General features: G+C 37.6%; 2 long non-coding RNA genes across 2 annotated transcripts; one reads left to right on the forward strand and one right to left on the reverse strand.

The window, feature by feature from the left end:
• Positions 1-3,384: 3,384 nt before the first annotated feature.
• LOC128102862 (uncharacterized) lies at positions 3,385-13,396 on the reverse strand. Its single transcript, XR_008215577.1, has 4 exons — positions 13,203-13,396; positions 6,128-6,240; positions 3,614-3,749; positions 3,385-3,532 (listed from the first exon to the last, which is right to left on the reverse strand). It is a non-coding gene; the product is annotated as an uncharacterized LOC128102862 (long non-coding RNA).
• Positions 13,175-14,161, forward strand: LOC128102863 (uncharacterized). Its single transcript, XR_008215578.1, has 2 exons — positions 13,175-13,273; positions 13,387-14,161. It is a non-coding gene; the product is annotated as an uncharacterized LOC128102863 (long non-coding RNA).
• Positions 14,162-17,169: the final 3,008 nt, after the last annotated feature.

Below are 17,169 nucleotides of genomic sequence, written 5' to 3' on the forward strand. Positions count from 1 at the left end.
TATCCCTCCATATATTTCCTCCTCTAATATATTACCCCATCCTCCACCACATGTAATAATTTCTTATCCATGATTCTTCTTTCACTATTCTGATCCCTATGTTCTTTCTCCCCTCCCTTGGAAGTTATCCATGGTCCATTATTTAAGATCTATCTTTATATACTACAGACTTTGAAGGACTCATCTTTATTAATCATTTTCCTGATTTTAATGGATGTAGATTTACCATGCTTTCTTCAGAAAACTTTGTTCTCAAATAAAATGAAATTGTTTATCTTTATTATTTCCTTGGTTATAGCTGACATTTATGGGGCAAAACCTTTATGCTTCATTGATCTTTCAAAAAGCTCATGATATTTCAAGTTAGCTCTCTCTGCTTCCTCTCTGCAGTTAGAGATATAACTTGCTGGTCTAGCCACTTGCCATTCCCACTCATGAAATGGAAAAAGCAGAAATTATATTTTGATTCTATCATTTCAATTTTATTTATTATTTATTTACTTTTGTTTTTGTTGAGACAGGCTCTCAATATGTAATCCTAAATGGCCTGGAGTGTACTATGTAGACATGGCTGGAGTTAAACTCAAAATGAACTATCTGCCTCCACCTCTAAAGTGTTCGAATTAAATGCATGTGCCACCATGCCTGGAACTTGATAAGAAAATTTTAATTGTTAAAGTAATTCACGATAAATGAAAAGCACATTTAAAATGAGGGGAAAAATTCTGGGCCCATTGGAGCACACATGTAGTTCTATCATTAAAGAGATAGAAGCCAAAGGATTACTACAAGTTTGAAGACACCCTAGGTTACAGAATAAGACACTTTATTTCTGTTTAGAGTAGCCAAAATTACTGATGAAAAATATAAATTTTCTTTCAAAGTCACATTGTTTTTATTTTTATAATTATTTCTCTTCCATGGTTTCATAGTGCACAGTGCAGATTTTCCAATTTCAAAATTGGGAAAATTTTGCATTTCCTTATAAATTACTTTTTCCCATGTAGTCTTTGATCATGTATTATTAGGTCAATATCATGTTACATTTATTTTTAAAAAAATGGAATGTATGCATATTTAAAATTCAGGACTTTATCTAGATTTTTGTTTGTTTGTTTGCATTTTCAGTAGGGATCTAAATTACAGCCTTTCCTAAGCAGATCTAAAGTGGGATATAAATTAAGATTATGTAGTCCATATTGCCCACAAAAACATCTTGAATTTGATCCTGATCAGTTTATACAGGTGTTTATGAAGACCCTCCTTTTCCATACTAGCACAAGGAAAGCTTAAAGCTCATGGATGCCTGCCTTACATCATTAGGTTCAGAAAAGATTATTGAGACCCTGCAGCCTGGCAAACATGCACGCATGCGTGATTGCAGGGAGCTGCTGTCTCAATAGCACAGACTGGGGGTTGGGAATGTGATGAGTCAAGTCAGTGCAGCAGCAGGTCCTGCTCAGAGGAAAGGGAGCCAAAGATGCCTGTCACATCCACCTGAGGAATGGTCAGCAAGACAATGCAGCAACCAAGGTCAGCTCCCTCTGGACCCTGTTGTGTGTTTCATAGACAGATATCATCTTTGCCCATTAATTATTGCAAATCTGTATGGGTTAGAACATTGTTGTATAGATCTATAGTCTTTGGCTCTGAAGAATCAGATTACAAAACTATCAGATCAAGACCATTCTTCCTTTGTTCTACCCTGTATTGTCCTGGCCACACAGTGACCCTCCTCTTGTTCCCTCAATCTGTCCTGTCACTTTATCTCTGTACTCTTCCAGGGTGAACATTAACACTTCAAAGCCCAGGCAGTATTGTGGATTATTAGTGTGTGGGAGTACGGGTTATTTACAAAACAGAAATGAGTATTTGTTCTGTTATATGGATGTTGTACAAAGTCAGCATTCTGAAGAGGAATTAAATTTGGTGTCTGCCATGCAATTAAGGACATAAGGGATGAAATTACTTGAGAGTCAGTATACACATTATCAGCAGAGTGGGGACACCACAGACCGTGATGGTTTGCACCTGCAAGTTTTCAAATGGTTAGAAGGATCAAGTAAGTATTATCTCTGATGCTAGGATACTTACAATAAAGCAAAAGGATTTCCAAAAAAAGTGACTATAGAGTGGTAGACAGAGCGAATTGTGGTGTGTGTGTGTGAGTGTGTGTGTTTGTCTGTCTGTCTGCCTGTCTCTCTGTCTCTGTCTGTCTCTGTCTCTGTCTGTCAGTTTGTGTGTGTGTTGCACTTGAGGATCACTGGTGAGAAGTGGGCATGTCAGCAGAATGGCCAGTGTGTGGAAAGGCAGAGTGTCTTTTGCATAAAGAACTACAATCTACAGTGGTACAAAATAATACTTTTCTATGATCTTATCAGGTGATCTACTTTAAACATTGTGAACATGATTTGGTGTTATTTATTTCTTGTTTATTAGTATATTTATTTTTGAAATGTTGTCCTTATATGATAATAGTCTGACGGTTTGTGAAATACATAGTTTTGATATTTTATCTATTTTATGTTTATTAGATATGCAAATGGTATGGCAAATTTGTCTTTAGGTACCCTCTGAGAGAGAAATCCACCAGGGTGTGTCCCTTTTCTGTTTGTTTGTTGGGGATTTGGGATATTTTTGTAATTATATTTTGTTTTTCATTTCTAAATAGTGTTGGTATTTATTTTTCCCTTTATTGATAATGGATCCTTTCTAATATAATATATAATGATAACATTTTTCCTTCCGTTTACTCCTCCCAGTTCTTTCCCACCTCCCCATGTCTGGGTCCATGTTCATGCTATAACTGGAGTCTGTGTTGACATCCATCCCCCCAATTACCACAGGAGGTCACAGGAACTATAGATGTTGAAATCTGAGGGCTGTGCTGAGACAGCCCTACTATTCAATGGCCCTGAGATGGCCAGCCCTGCACCTGACTAGTCTTTGCAGCAGAAGAGCTGGCCCCATCCCTCATAGGAAAGTCTGAACCAACACTCAGGAGATATGTTCTCACTTCCCACCATTGGCATGTGAGACCTGGCTCCACCACTCACCTGAGGGGGGCAGTCCCAGTGGCAGCTTAAATACCACCCAGGCCTTGAGCTGTCCCACCCTAACATCTACCCCATCCATATCCCAGACCTTGGGTTGGCCTACCCTAATGTCTACCTCATCTATGACCTGATGGAGCATGTGAAGGGTCTGGTCCTACAGAATGATAGCCACAGTGTCTCCATGGCACTGCAACAGCATGTCCAAGAGGAGTTTTGGCGAGGGTCCAGTCATGATTGTGTGCCAGAGGCCAGTAGCCTTGGAGCAGACCAATGACTCATTGCAATGAAAAAGGGTATATTGTGTGTGACAGACCACAGCTCCCAATGTTACACACACACACACACACACACACACACACACACACACACACACACAACACCCAGGTAAAGTCAGTGGACAAACCTTCAGAAATCTATTTTCCCCTTTAACTGTTTGGATTCCAAGGTTTTCACACTTACATTATTCAGGCATCTTTCTGGAGAGAGAAGACAGAAAAAGAGATCTTATTTTCATATACAGCTTATGCATATGTGTTGGAACCATATTGTGATCATACCTGTGTATGATGAATTGTCATCCAGGCAGCATAGTGAGCAGTTATATTTTCTGAAACATTTGTAATATCTTTGTGTTGTTGACCCTCAGTTACTCCCCAGTCACAATGGCTGGTGTATGATACTGAAATCTCAAATCTTCAAATACAATCAGGAAGAAGAGAGAATAGATGATAAACAGTAAACATTGAGAAGAAAAAGGCTGCAAGACTTTTCATCTTAAAACCCACCACCTGTGATGTACTTACTCTAGTAAGGCTATACCACCTAAACCTCACCAAACAGATCCACCACTTGGGAACCAAGTATTCAAACACCAGGATCTGAGGGAAATATTTCTTATACAAACTTTCTCAACTCCTCCCTATCCTGCCACAGTTGCCAATCCAGTTCAATCCCTCTAATAGGCTCCAGGCAAAATGTCATGGTCCTTGCCTTTCCATGGACGAACCTAGCAGCTAAAAAGACCTAGGACTGGGCAAATAACATCTGCCCTCAGCTTGACTTCTTACAGGAGATAAATGAATACTGAACATTCTACTGGAGATAATTGCCTACCCATAGAAAAAATTAAGTTTTAAAAATAAATTTTCAACAAATAATGTTCTCATTATGTAGTCATGACTGATCTGGGCTCAGTATTTAGAACTAACTGGTCTTCACTTCATAGAGACTCACCTCTGTCTTCCCTATGTTGGGACTGAAACCATATGCCCCACACTGAACCTCAAACTTTACCTTTATTATCTGCATTATTTAGCATTTATGTCTTCTATAAAATGCTGCTTAAGCTTAAAAGTTTCCCAGAAGCTTGGTAGTTTAGAATTTGGCTTTTCATAACATTTTCCCAGGCATTCAATGTTCAGTACAAATCTCACATTTATCTGTGTGTGAACCCAGAGAGACACTTTGTCTGCTTGAGCCAGTTCCTGGTGCCATATTGGTTGATTCATCACTTTATGAACTGAATTCCCATGCTAGTCTAAACCCTTTGAACATGATCATATGTATCTACAGTCCACTCAGTAATACTTGTTCTTCCTGCATTGTCTTATATTCCCTCGAAATTCATAGGGACATCTAATACCACCTTCCATATGCTCAGTTACTGCAGGAAGACTTGTTCTTCTGTTGCATTCCACTAACTGATACTCATGGGTGTGGTGATATTGTGTTCCCCAATATATTGTACATCCTAATAAACTTATCTGGGGTCAGAGAACAGAACAGACACCAGAAAATGGTGGCACTCACACCTTTAATCCTAGCATTCCAGAGGCAGAGATCCATCTGGATCTCTGTGAGTTCAAAGCCACACTGGAAACAGCCAGGCATGGTGACTCACATCTTTAATCCAAGGAAGTGATGGCAGAAAACCAAAAGGTATATAAGTTGTGAGGACCAGGAACTAGGCTGGTTAAGCTTTTAGGCTTTGAACAACAGTTCAGCTGAGATCTGTTTGGATGAGGACTCAGAGGCTTACAATCTGAGGAAACAGAAACAACTGAGGAATTGGTGAGGCGAGGAAGCTGTGGCTTGTTCTGCTTCTCTGATCCTTCAGAGTTCACCTCAATACCTTTGTTTTTATTAATAAGACTTTTAAGATTCGTGCAACACATTGCACGGCGGTGGTGGCACACGCCTTTAATCCCAGCACTCGGGAGGCAGAGCCAGGCGGATCTCTGTGAGTTCGAGGGCAGCCTGGGCTACCAAGTGAGTTCCAGAAGAGATGCAATGCTACACCGAGAAACCCTGTCTCGAAAAACCAAAAAAAAAAAAAAAAAAAGATTCGTGCAACACATGGAGACTTTGTATTGCAATAACTAAATGAATCTAATATTTCCTATGATGGAGCAATTTATTTAACATAAGTTGTATAGCTTTTGTGTCAAACAGGGATACTTAGTATATTACTTGGTTTCCTACTTTCCACAGCATTAAGAATGACTTTATCCAGTCCCATGACACTTAGCATCCGGAGGCCAGGTTTAAGAAACTCTTTCATTCAATATTTATAAGTTCCCGACATTTGGGGGTGTGATCATGCAAACGTTTAATCATATCACTTGAGTAACAGAACAGGTGGCTCTCTGTGACTAAAATGCCACCCTGGTATGCATTGCAAGTTACAGACCAGCCAGATCTACACAATGACTTCCTGGCTAAAAACAGCAACAAAAACAATATCAACACACACACACACACAAAAATCTTCATCAATTTAAGCAATTCTGATGCAGAAAGTTCACTATCATAGTTTCCTTACTGGGCCATCTTTAAGGCCCCTGGATATGTAAAGAATCATATGTTTTCACTTTCCGTTTATTAACTGTTGAACCTGAGTAAAATATTTTATCATTTCTGACTCACTTTATCTCTCTTCACTGTATGATTCTTTGTATGGGTTGCAAGTCTTTTGCCCCAAGAAACTGATCTTTAGTAAAATTAGAATGTTATTCTCTTTTCCATGTACATGTAAGCCTATTAAAAATGACCCATTGAGGTCAGATACATACCTTTATTCCCAGGATTCAAAGAGACAAACAGGTAGATCTCTCTGCATTTGAGGCCAGCCTAAACTACATAGCTACACAGTGTCCCCACTCAGAAAGGACTACATAGTAAGAACCTGTTAAAAAGGAAAAACAAAAACAGGCAAGTCAACATCCCATTCCATCCTTCATTTTTACATGCTTTTGCCAAATCACAGGATGAATGCATATTCATGTCTTTTCCTCAGAGTAACTCATCTCTTGCAGAGCAAATAATTTCTTTCCTTTCTTTCCTTTTTTTTTTTTTTTTTGTTTTTTCGAGTCTCTGTGTAGCTTTGTGCCTTTCCTGGAACTCACTCTGTAGCCCAGGCAGGCCTCAAACTCACAGAGATCTGCCTGCCTCTGCCTCCTGAGTGCTGGGATTAAAGGTGTACAACTCAGCATGGCTGGCTATGTTAATGTACATGAACAAGGCCACTCAACAGCTTCCACAACTTAAATATAATCATAATGCATATGCATTACTCTTATGGATGGTGTTATGAAATTTAGTTCTTCAATAATTTTAGGGATATCTCCACTCTTACCAGGTGGATGCTATTCATTATGGAGGCATGCCTTCGAATACAATATATAGGCAGATATCCACACTGGGACATTCCATTCTCTGTTGTCTTAAACATAATGGCACGCCATGACACCCATGAGAAGGAACATACTCTCGCCAATATAGCAAAAAGGCAAATCATCTCATGGTACTTGGGGTAGGCAGCTATCAGAAATTGTCCCATGGACATGCCGTCCTCAATTCTATCAGTACTGCTTGCATGCTTGGTTCCCCATATAGAGGCCGTGGAATCACTTCTCTTTGATATCAGTCACTGTTCATGCTCCAATTTTGTTGCATGAATTGCTGTGTGCAATAATTTATGCCTGAATTTCCACACTACATTCTCAATGAGTGTTATTCTATACATTTTAGATTTATTTATATTGTTTCAAATATCAGGGATATTTTTTCTTTTCTACTGTGGAAAGAGGGAGGAGGGACATGAAATTAGGTGGGTAAGAAGATGGAGAGGATCTAGAAGTTTTTGAGGAGGATAAGAATAATATCAAAACATATTGTATGACTAAAAAAGTGCTTAACAATGATGATAGCACTGGAAGTTCCAAACTGGATAGGCAGTTGTAGATAGCTGGGAGTAGGAGCAGTGATCTCCTCAGGAAAAACACATCAATTCATTGTGCAATTTCAAATAATCATCCATGAAAACATAGATACATGTAACATCATACGGACTGACAGGTTATATATATGAATACGTATGTGAGTAAATATATGTATGTATAAACATACATGCAGTAACTTATGTAGGGAAAAAAGAGCTCATTAATTTGATGGAGAGAGTGGAGGGTTATGAAGTAGAATTTGGAGGAAAGGAATGAAAAAATGTATTTACTGCATAAACTAAAAATATTTAAAATATGTGTTTTTATAAAAAAATACTTATTCATCAAAGAGTAATGAGTATTTAAGGCCATAAAAGATTGGTCAGCTAGTAAAAGTTCTTGCTGCCAGCTTAGTCAACTTGAATTTAAAACCAGGGATCCATGTGATGGAAGAAGAGAAATGCCTATTTTAATGAACCCTTTGACCTCTACACATGAAACATAAAATATGTGTGTTCCTCTCTCTCTCTCTCTCCCTCTATCTCTGTCTCTGTCTCTCCCTATGTCTCTTTCTCTCTCTGTCTCTGTCTCTCTGTCTCTCTCGGTCTCTCTCTCACTGTCTCTGTCTCTTTCTCTCTCTCTCTCTCTCTCTCTCTGTGTGTGCTAATGCATACAAAACAAATGAATGTATAATTTTAAAATTATATAATTTGATGTTTGTCAAATTGTGTTGCTGTGTGTGCATACAATATGCAATAAGTCGGGTATATCAACATTGATTTTATTTGGTTCGGCAGTTTGGTTTTTCAAGAAGGGTTTCTTTGTGTTGGCCTGGCTGTCCTGCATCTCTCTCTGTGGACCAGGCTGGCCTCAAATTCTTGGAGGTCCACCTGACTCTGCCTCTCTGGTGCTGAGGATTAAAAAACATTGGCCACCACACTCAGCTGAAATTGATTTTAAGTCTGTTAAATATTTTGTTTTATTTCTTCTTCCTTCCTTTCTTTCTTTTTTATTTAAACAGACTTATATGTCACAGGCTGGCCTGGAAATTATGTTGTACCAAGAATGATCTTGTACTCCTGATCCCTGTGATTCAACTATGTGAATGCTTGCATTAGAGGTGTGCATCCCTTCTGTTTATGCAGTGTTAACATAAAACCCAGGGTTTTGGGCATGCTAAGCAAGAACTCTTCCAGCTATACACTGGCATCCCACTGGGTATTTTAACCACATTTAAGGCTACAAACCATGCCTAGCAGTGGATGGAAAACACAAAGGAAACATAATGAATTTCTGTAGATTTTTGTCTGCTATTGCTTTGCCTGGGATTTTTTGGTATTGCTAGTCTTTTGCATGTGTATGATGGTGGTTTTATGGGCTCTGTTGTTTATATGATTCTACTATTTTTAAAAAATATTCATGTAATTTTATTCATTTGATTTTTGTTTTAAGAGTAGAAAATAAGAAAGGGTATGAAGTTAGGTAAGAAGACATTTGGGGAAAAGCTAGTAGGACTTTGGAAAGGGGAAATTCTGATCTGAATATTTTGGTGAAATATTATTTTCAATAGTAAATTTATATATATACATACATAGTAAATTTATATATGTATACACACATATATATGTATATATAGTATCTGACTTCCTTCTTGACTGGAATTTAACAGGCTCTTCTATCCATCGGCTCTTATGACTCACGAGATCAAAGGAAAAAGACTTTAGATTTCTATTTTTATATTTCAGTCTTTTATCACCTTCTGAGAACCAACCCCTGACTCAACATCAACTACAAATACAACTGAGTTGTCCTAATAACAGCACACAGTACACTGACAATGTTTCTACTACATATCACTTTTTGTAGCATGTTTCTTTAATTTATATTGAGGTATTTTTAGTTCTCAAAAATATTTTGAAATGACCCTGTATACTTTTTTAAATAATAAAAATAATCCGAATCTACAAATAGGGATATAATAGCCTCTCATTAAACATCTTTCTCTTCTGAATGCCTGCAGAGAAGATCTCCTAATTTACTTAGATGAACTCTTCATGTATTACAAGAGTCAAATTTATTCACTACCTTCATAAAGATTTAGTTTTTCAAATTATAAAATATTGCAGTTTTTTACATCAGGAGAGACTCATTTATTATATCCTCAAAGAAATCCACCTGCATTTTAAACCAAAACTTCATGCAACAAAACAATAAAATATTTAAGTATTAAAAGAATCAAAACAAATTAACTGAGTTCAACTAATTATATTACTTGTTGCCATTGACAGTAATATGTTAAGATAGAATTTATTATTTTGTGAATCTTTATGGTATACTGAAAATTGTGCATACTTTAGAGTAACATTGATACTCTTTAGAATTATTCATTTTATTCTGTGTGTATTTGTGTGTTGTTGGCATGTATCTATATGTACCATATGTATGCCAGGTTAACGCCCAATTCCTTTTTTTTCACTCTTTTTATTTATTCTTTTTATCTTTCACATCATGCATCCCAATCCCACAAATCTCCTATCTACTCTCATCATCAGCCTTCTGCCATGCAACTTCTCCCCTCAAAAATAATACAAGAAATAATTTAAAAGAAAAAGGGAAGAAAGGGAAAATCCCAATGTGGAAGCTGCAGTGTGACACACAAAGAGTGACACAGTAAACCCCTTTATCCATATATCTTTACATGCAATACTTCATTGCAAAGAATCATTGGATAGGTTCAACACCTCTAGTCTCTGCTACTCTATCAACACAGGACTGTCACTGGGACTCTTCCTGAGCATCCTGTTGCTGTCCTGTGTCATGGTGATCCTTAGCCCTGGGTCTACAGGACTATCCCACCACTCCCTGGGCTCCAGCAGATCACAGATGGAAAGGAAGTTGGGATGGGCCAACACTTAACATTTGTTTTGGCCTTGGGTAGTTAAGGGTTGATCAGCCTGCCAAGTCTCCCTTGTCTTTACCAACAGGGTGAGTTCTCCAACATTTCCCTGGATAGTTCACCCCTTGCAGTGATGAGCAAGGGGTACGGTCAGTTCTCCCACTTTCACATCCTCAGGTTAGGTTCTCCCACACCTACACCTTCAGCAACAGCTCTATTGTGTTGCCCAGTCGAGGAGTAGGAGCCTCTATCTGGAGTGCTGCAGCTAATTGGGGGGGCAGAACCACCTCTCCTGTTCTTATAACCTTAGTGCCAGCTCTTCTACCTTCTATCTGTGATCACAAATTCCTTTTTTAAAAGAGGCAGATGGGGTTGTTTTGGGGATGGGCATGAGTGGTACATCTCCCCCATCCATACCACCACATGATAGATGAGTAGTAGGACAGTTCTCCCATCTGCCTCACATATTGAATGGGGCAGGGGGTGGGGGGAGGTCTCTTCCCTACCCATGTTGTCAAATGACAGATGAGTAATGGGGATAATTGTTCATTATTCACAAGGTAAGGACTGGCTCACCCACACCTCTGACCAACCGGGTTGGTACTATTGTCACACAGAGGTTTTTTATTTATATGGTTGGTTTTGGTTTTTTTGAGATAGGGTTTCTTTATGTAATTTTGGTGCCTGTACTGGATCTCACTCTGTAGACCAGGCTGGCCTCGAACTCACAGAGCCCTGCTTGGCTCTGCCTCCCAAGTGCTGGGATTAAAGGCGTGCACCACCACCACCTGGCTGTCACACAGAATTTTTAAAAGGCATCAGATCCTCTGGAACAGATGCACTGAAAACCTGTACCTAAGTGCTAAAAACCAAAGCTGGGACTTCTATAAGAGAAACAAAAACTCCTAACTATCAGGCCATCTCTCCATACAGAACAACCTCTATATTCTTGATTCTTGCTGAAAATACACAAAATTTGGAAGATATACATATTACAACAAAATGATGCAAGAACAGACAGTAGAGCTCATACTAAAACTAAAATAATAATACATGATTTTGAATGCCCTGAACAATTACTATTTCATAAATACAAATTACTATATAAAATGGGAAGACTATAGTAAGTTTGGCTAAGAAGTGTTATGTGACATAGCATGATAATTTTGATTGGTTAGGATGTTGGCTTCTTCAACCAGCCATTTTTACTCCTCTAGTCCACACAAATTCCTTTTTTAAAATAACCCAGTGGCTGTTTCTTCTGTGTCCTCTCCTATCAGTCCCTCCCCAAATCCACTCCTTTTCTGTCCAGGGAAGGGCATGATGTTTCTCATCAATATCAACAAAACATGGCATATCAAATTGCAATAAGACTAAGCATCTCCCCATATATTAAGGCTGGACTAGGTACCCAGTGTGAGGAATAGGGTTCCAAAAGCCAATAAAACAGGCAGGCTCCCACTGTTAGGAATCCCACAAGAGGACCACACTACTCAACTGTAATGTATGTGCAGAGTGCATAGCTCAGTCCCATGCAGGCTCCCTGGTTGTGGGCTCAGTCTCTGTGAGCTACTATAAGCTTAGGTTAGTTGATTCTATGGGTTTTCTTGTGGTGTTCTTGACCCCTCTGGCTCCTACAATCCTTTCTCCCCTCTCTTCTGCAGGATTTCCCGAGCTCTGCCTAATGTTTTGCTCTGAGTCTGCATCTGTTTCTATCAGTTGCTGGATGAAGCCTCTCTGATGACAAATAGACTAGGCAACAATCTCTGAGTATAGCAGAATATCGTTAGGCGTGATTACACTGACTTTTCTTTTTCTTCCAGTCTTCTTTGATTCTATCCTAGGTCTCTGAGTCATCCTGTCTGTGGTTCCTGGTTCTCCTTGCAGGGTCAGGGGTGAGCTTACTCTCCTGGTATGGGTTGTATGCCTGTCCAGTCATTGGCTGGCCACTCCCTCAACCTCTAGGCCAGCCTTACCCCAACACATCCCATAGACAGAACAGTCTGTAGGTTGAAGATAATGTGGATGGGTTGTAGTTCCACTCCCTCCACTTAAGGCCTTGCCTGGTCACAGGAGATGTCCCTTTCAGACTACCTATCTGTTATTGCTAGGTGTTTTAAATGGGTCATCCTTGTAGATATCTGGGACATTCACTTTGCCAGTTTTTTTTTTTTATTTATGGAGAGTGAATACTAGGATTTTAAAGGATTTAAAAGTAGAGAATAATGCCAAAGTCCTGAAAATCATCCGAATGCAGAGACATATAGCCCAGAGACAGAGAACTTGCTAAAAATATATAATGGCCTATGTTAAATCCCTAGAAGCAGGAAATAAAATAAAAACTCCTGAAATTTTTAGGAATAACCTACTCATACCATTCCTTCTGTTATGTGCACAAACACACACACACACACACACACACACACACACACACACAAATCCACATGCAAACACACAAAATTTATTTATTTCTGGTTGTCTTGGAGTGTACAGGCTAATTCTTCTCAAAAATAATTCATGAAAAATGCTTTCCAACACTTCTCATATGTGTAGTTAGTATGTTAACCACATACCAATTAGGGTCTTTTCATCCAAACTTAAAATTTAAAAGGTACATGTGTTTGGAAGTATATTTCAAGGTCCTCTCTTGAATGAAGACATAACTATACATTACATGACAAAGGAATTATTTTTTCCATTATAAAATTCATTTTATTTTCTGTATGAATTATGTAGAATGTGTAATGGTAAAGAATTAAATCATGCAGCCATACAGCAGTATTCGTTAAAAGAGAAAGTATGAGCAAATATTGATATAATTGTTTAGAATATTTATGGTCTCTGTTAAGTTGAAATATCAAAATCAGTAAACTTTCTTTAAAACTCCTGTTAAAATTTATTTGTCATTTTTTTTACTCCACCGCTGATTTTTAAAGAATTTTTTAATTCATTTTACATGCCTATCACAGATCCCCCTCTTCCCTCCTCTCTTCCCCGCCCCCCAGCATTCCCCACCCCCCTCAAACCTACCATCCATTCCCTCCTCCAAAAGGGTAAGACCTCTCATGTGGAGTCAGCAGAGCCTGGTACATTCAGTTGAGGTAGGTCCAATCCCATCCCCCTGTAATTTAATTGTTTCTGGATGAAGTACTTGAAATGGTGCTTTATGGTAGCTAGTATGTTTAACAATTATTTTTAAATTTCTGATGACTAGATTTAGAAATCCAGCAAATCGCGAAAGATTCTTCCTTGGCAATATCAATGGAAAACACCGATATCAAGGCGGAGCACAACCAGCTTCCTTCAGGACTCTCTGCCATCCTTAAACTCCTATCACGGTTTCAGGCTCCCTAGCAAAGACCTGCGACAGGAAATACGTCACTCATCCCGGCGGCGGACCAGCCTCTGGTGTAAGGAAACAACAAAACTACAAGGACCAAAGTTCTTTTCGGTTTGCAACTTCCTCTAAAGCCAAACACTGGCTTGCGTTAAATTTCTCTATTTGCAGGAGAGTAAATTTGACCGCATTTCTTCTTTCTTTTTTCAAGGAATTCATTGTCTTAATCATGAATTTGAAGTTATACGGATTTTACGACCTCCTTGTTCTGTTAAGCGTGTTTTCTTTAGCTATAAATTGACAAATACGTCCTAAAGTTTTGGTTTTTTAAGTAATGAAACGAAGCATTCAGTGTTAATTCTGGGGTTAGAGAGGTCATCCTATGTGTCAGTCGGCCTTCTAGTTTTAATATAAAATTGTTGCATGGAATTTTCAGCAATTTTGTGAACGTCTTTTCTTCCTTCCCTCCCTCCCTCATTCCTTCCTTCCTTCTTATCCTTCTTCCTTCTTTGTATTATTAATTTTACATTAATTTAGATGTGATTCCTTAAATCAATGCGGATGTGTACCACACAAATTGATTTTTATTCTACTGTTCTGTAATAATTCTACCAATATGTCTCTAAATAAAAAAGTGAGTGACAAAGTTTTACAGGAGATATTTTCTTCAGTTTCACATTATTCATATTCACATTTAACTCATTGAGTGTGTGTGTGTGTGTGTAGTCTCATTTAATTTCAGGAATTGTTTTATTTTCTAAAAATTAATACTTTTTAAACTCTTTAAAAATGTTCATTGTGGTAGGAAAAGAAACTTCAACATAGTCTTCTTATTATGGAGACAGAGGTTATATCAGAGTACATCCGAAGTTTTTGAAATTCATTTATAGCCAAAAAGCAGATCAAGGACCAGTGGATGGAAATGTATTAAGTACTGAGTAAGACTCTTGCTCAGGAAGGATCAGAGCGATAAGACATCATCTTGAAATGGGGAAGGATGAGAAACATACTAGGCTGTAGAGGCTGGTGGATTCTTGCACAATGAAAAATGTTTCTTGTTAAGATAGAATTTTATGTGAAAGTGTACAGATATTTTAAAATAAGTTTCTACAATCCTGAATGAAATTTATTTAAAAAAAGGAATGTCATTTTTAGGAGGATTAAGTGGTTTGTTGTAGTTTTGCAGGTTTTGTTGTGGTTGTTTTCCCTTATACTTTCAGGTACTAGTCTCCAGAGCTGTATACATGCTTGCTAAGTACTCTACTAGTGTTTGACAATGTCATTCAAATACTTCAAGGAATTTTTTCAAAATATTCCCCTATCACCTATACCATCCTGTTCCAATTTCATGACTTCAGTTGACAAGTTAGATTAATATTTGTTTGAAACAATATGTTCAATTGTTTCAGATCAGTCCTTTCACAAGGAGCACAACTTTCTGATGCTCTCATGCTGAGATAAATTTTGAAATAAAGTAATATGAATATCTTCCTTTACTCAAGATGATTTTATGCTTTGTAGATTCTCATGTTCCCATATAAATTTCTGTGGTAATTTGTCAATCATTCCTAACATTATTGCCAAATATCATCAGGGATTTCCTTTCTTCATGTCATAACATGGAAACTTTATGCAGTGACTACATCTACCATCCTCTATGACATGAGATGGCCTTTCACACTGAGGATAGACACTATGTCATCAATCTTCTGTGACATGTCATTTAGTGTCATGGGAATTTATTCCTCATCACATTAAAAGTAACAATAAGACAATGAAATAAGCTTGGTCTTGACACTTGGAGTGAGCAAAACAACTGATTTTTACTCCAGTCTTCACTTCTCAAACCAGAATCTGTAACTGCTTGTTTAGCATGTGTAATTTTATAACATTCTTACCCTTCCAGGCTAACACTTCACTTGTTGAGAAAATACCACCTTATGTTAACCCTTTTGATTCTGCATAAAATAAAGCTATAATGATTGAAAATGGACTAGGTAATTCTGGTAGAACTACAGACCTCTTCCTCATTTCAGAAAACCATAACCCATTAAACTCGAGGTCTCAATGAATCCTGTCGTCAAAATTCCACCTACAATCCAACAAAATGAAAAAGTTTAGGGAAAGGCCATTTAAGTTATGAAAAGGTGCCTTAGGAAAAAATTACTGTGTTCAGTAGAGAAGAAGTTTTCACTTTTTATTTCAGTATGAAATGTAATAGGTAATTGCTAGAGTAGAAGGATCCTATTCAGGCTTCCTTATAAAGAAAGAAGTAATATTTGACAATGTCATCTTTTCCTACCTTTTCCTACACATACTGTGAATACTAAAACTCAAATGAATACTATTAGACTGTGTTTATTTTATTTACAAATATGGAGGAACAAAAGAATATTAACAAATGCACATATATAGTTCATAATTGTCAGGAAAATGTATTCAGATGACCTTGCACGTTCATATTTATTCTTGATCAAGTATATGCTATGATTCTATAAATAGCATTTATCTCTTCTGTTGCTTTATGGTTCACAAGACTAAGTAATTCTCTTAACTTAACGCTTTAATGGATTTTCAAGTGTGATGGATGTCACAGAGTGGTCTGAATATTCAGTGAAGTCTCCTGGCCCCTGTTACCCTGTTGAAATCTGCACTGGATAGCTACAGAGGTGGGAAGCACCATTTCCAATGATTCTGCCATCCTTCTAGGAAACTGAAGGTTTGGGGGCCTGGTGGTCAGGTGGTAAAGCTGGACAGAAGGTTCAATATTTGGTTTCCACTGTGAGGGCACGATGAGAAGAGTAGTGGTGACCCTCTCCATCTGATTTCCTTTGGCTCATCTTGAGTCTATTTAAACAAGCTTCTGGAAAATTCCCACAGGTCTAAAACATACTACCAAGTCTTTCAACATGTAACCCACAGTGAAAAAGTTCACAACTTTTTCTTCCTGGCAGTTTCAATCTTTTGTTACTTAATATTTTCTCAATTTCATATTGGTTACATTTTTCCCTGAAAAAAATATGTAGTATTTGCTGAGTAAAGCACTAATAATATCTGTAGAATTATAACATAATGAGGGAATTTCCTATCCTACCTCTTCAATATTGAAGATTTTCATGTATCTATATTGTCTTAATCTGAAAACCCTAAACATTATAACATTATGAGTAACATCAGTGTTCTTTTTTAGATACTGTATTGTGCTTTTTTAAATTCTTTTATTTAGCAATTGTATCTTTTAATTTGTAATTTTTAAACAAACTACTTCTATATAAGATTTGTTTGTTCACAGTCAAACATTTCCACGGTCTCAAATATTCGTTATAAAACAACATTTAGATAGCATCCTAGTTTTAAAGTACTTTTTTCCTGTCTCTGAAACAGTTACTGAAGGATCACAGGTTCATATCCTGACTTAATGTAGTCTGTGCCCTTGAAATTTTTCTGGATCTGGGCCCCTAGTTGGTTCTTTCATTTTCCAATTCTGTTACAATAAATGCTTGGATTTGTTTTCTTATCTTTTAAATGTACAAATTAAACATTATCATCTGGAGTTCAATATGTTTTTAGTTACAAAGGGTCACTTAGTAAGTAGTTAAGTCAATGTGAGAAATCGGTCTTTGTGAGCTAGATCAGGAAAACAATGTGAGATACCTGCTG

This window comes from Peromyscus californicus, unplaced genomic scaffold, assembly GCF_007827085.1.
Source record: "Peromyscus californicus insignis strain IS unplaced genomic scaffold, ASM782708v3 Scaffold_89__1_contigs__length_172444, whole genome shotgun sequence".
Taxonomy (NCBI): Eukaryota; Metazoa; Chordata; class Mammalia; order Rodentia; family Cricetidae; genus Peromyscus; species Peromyscus californicus.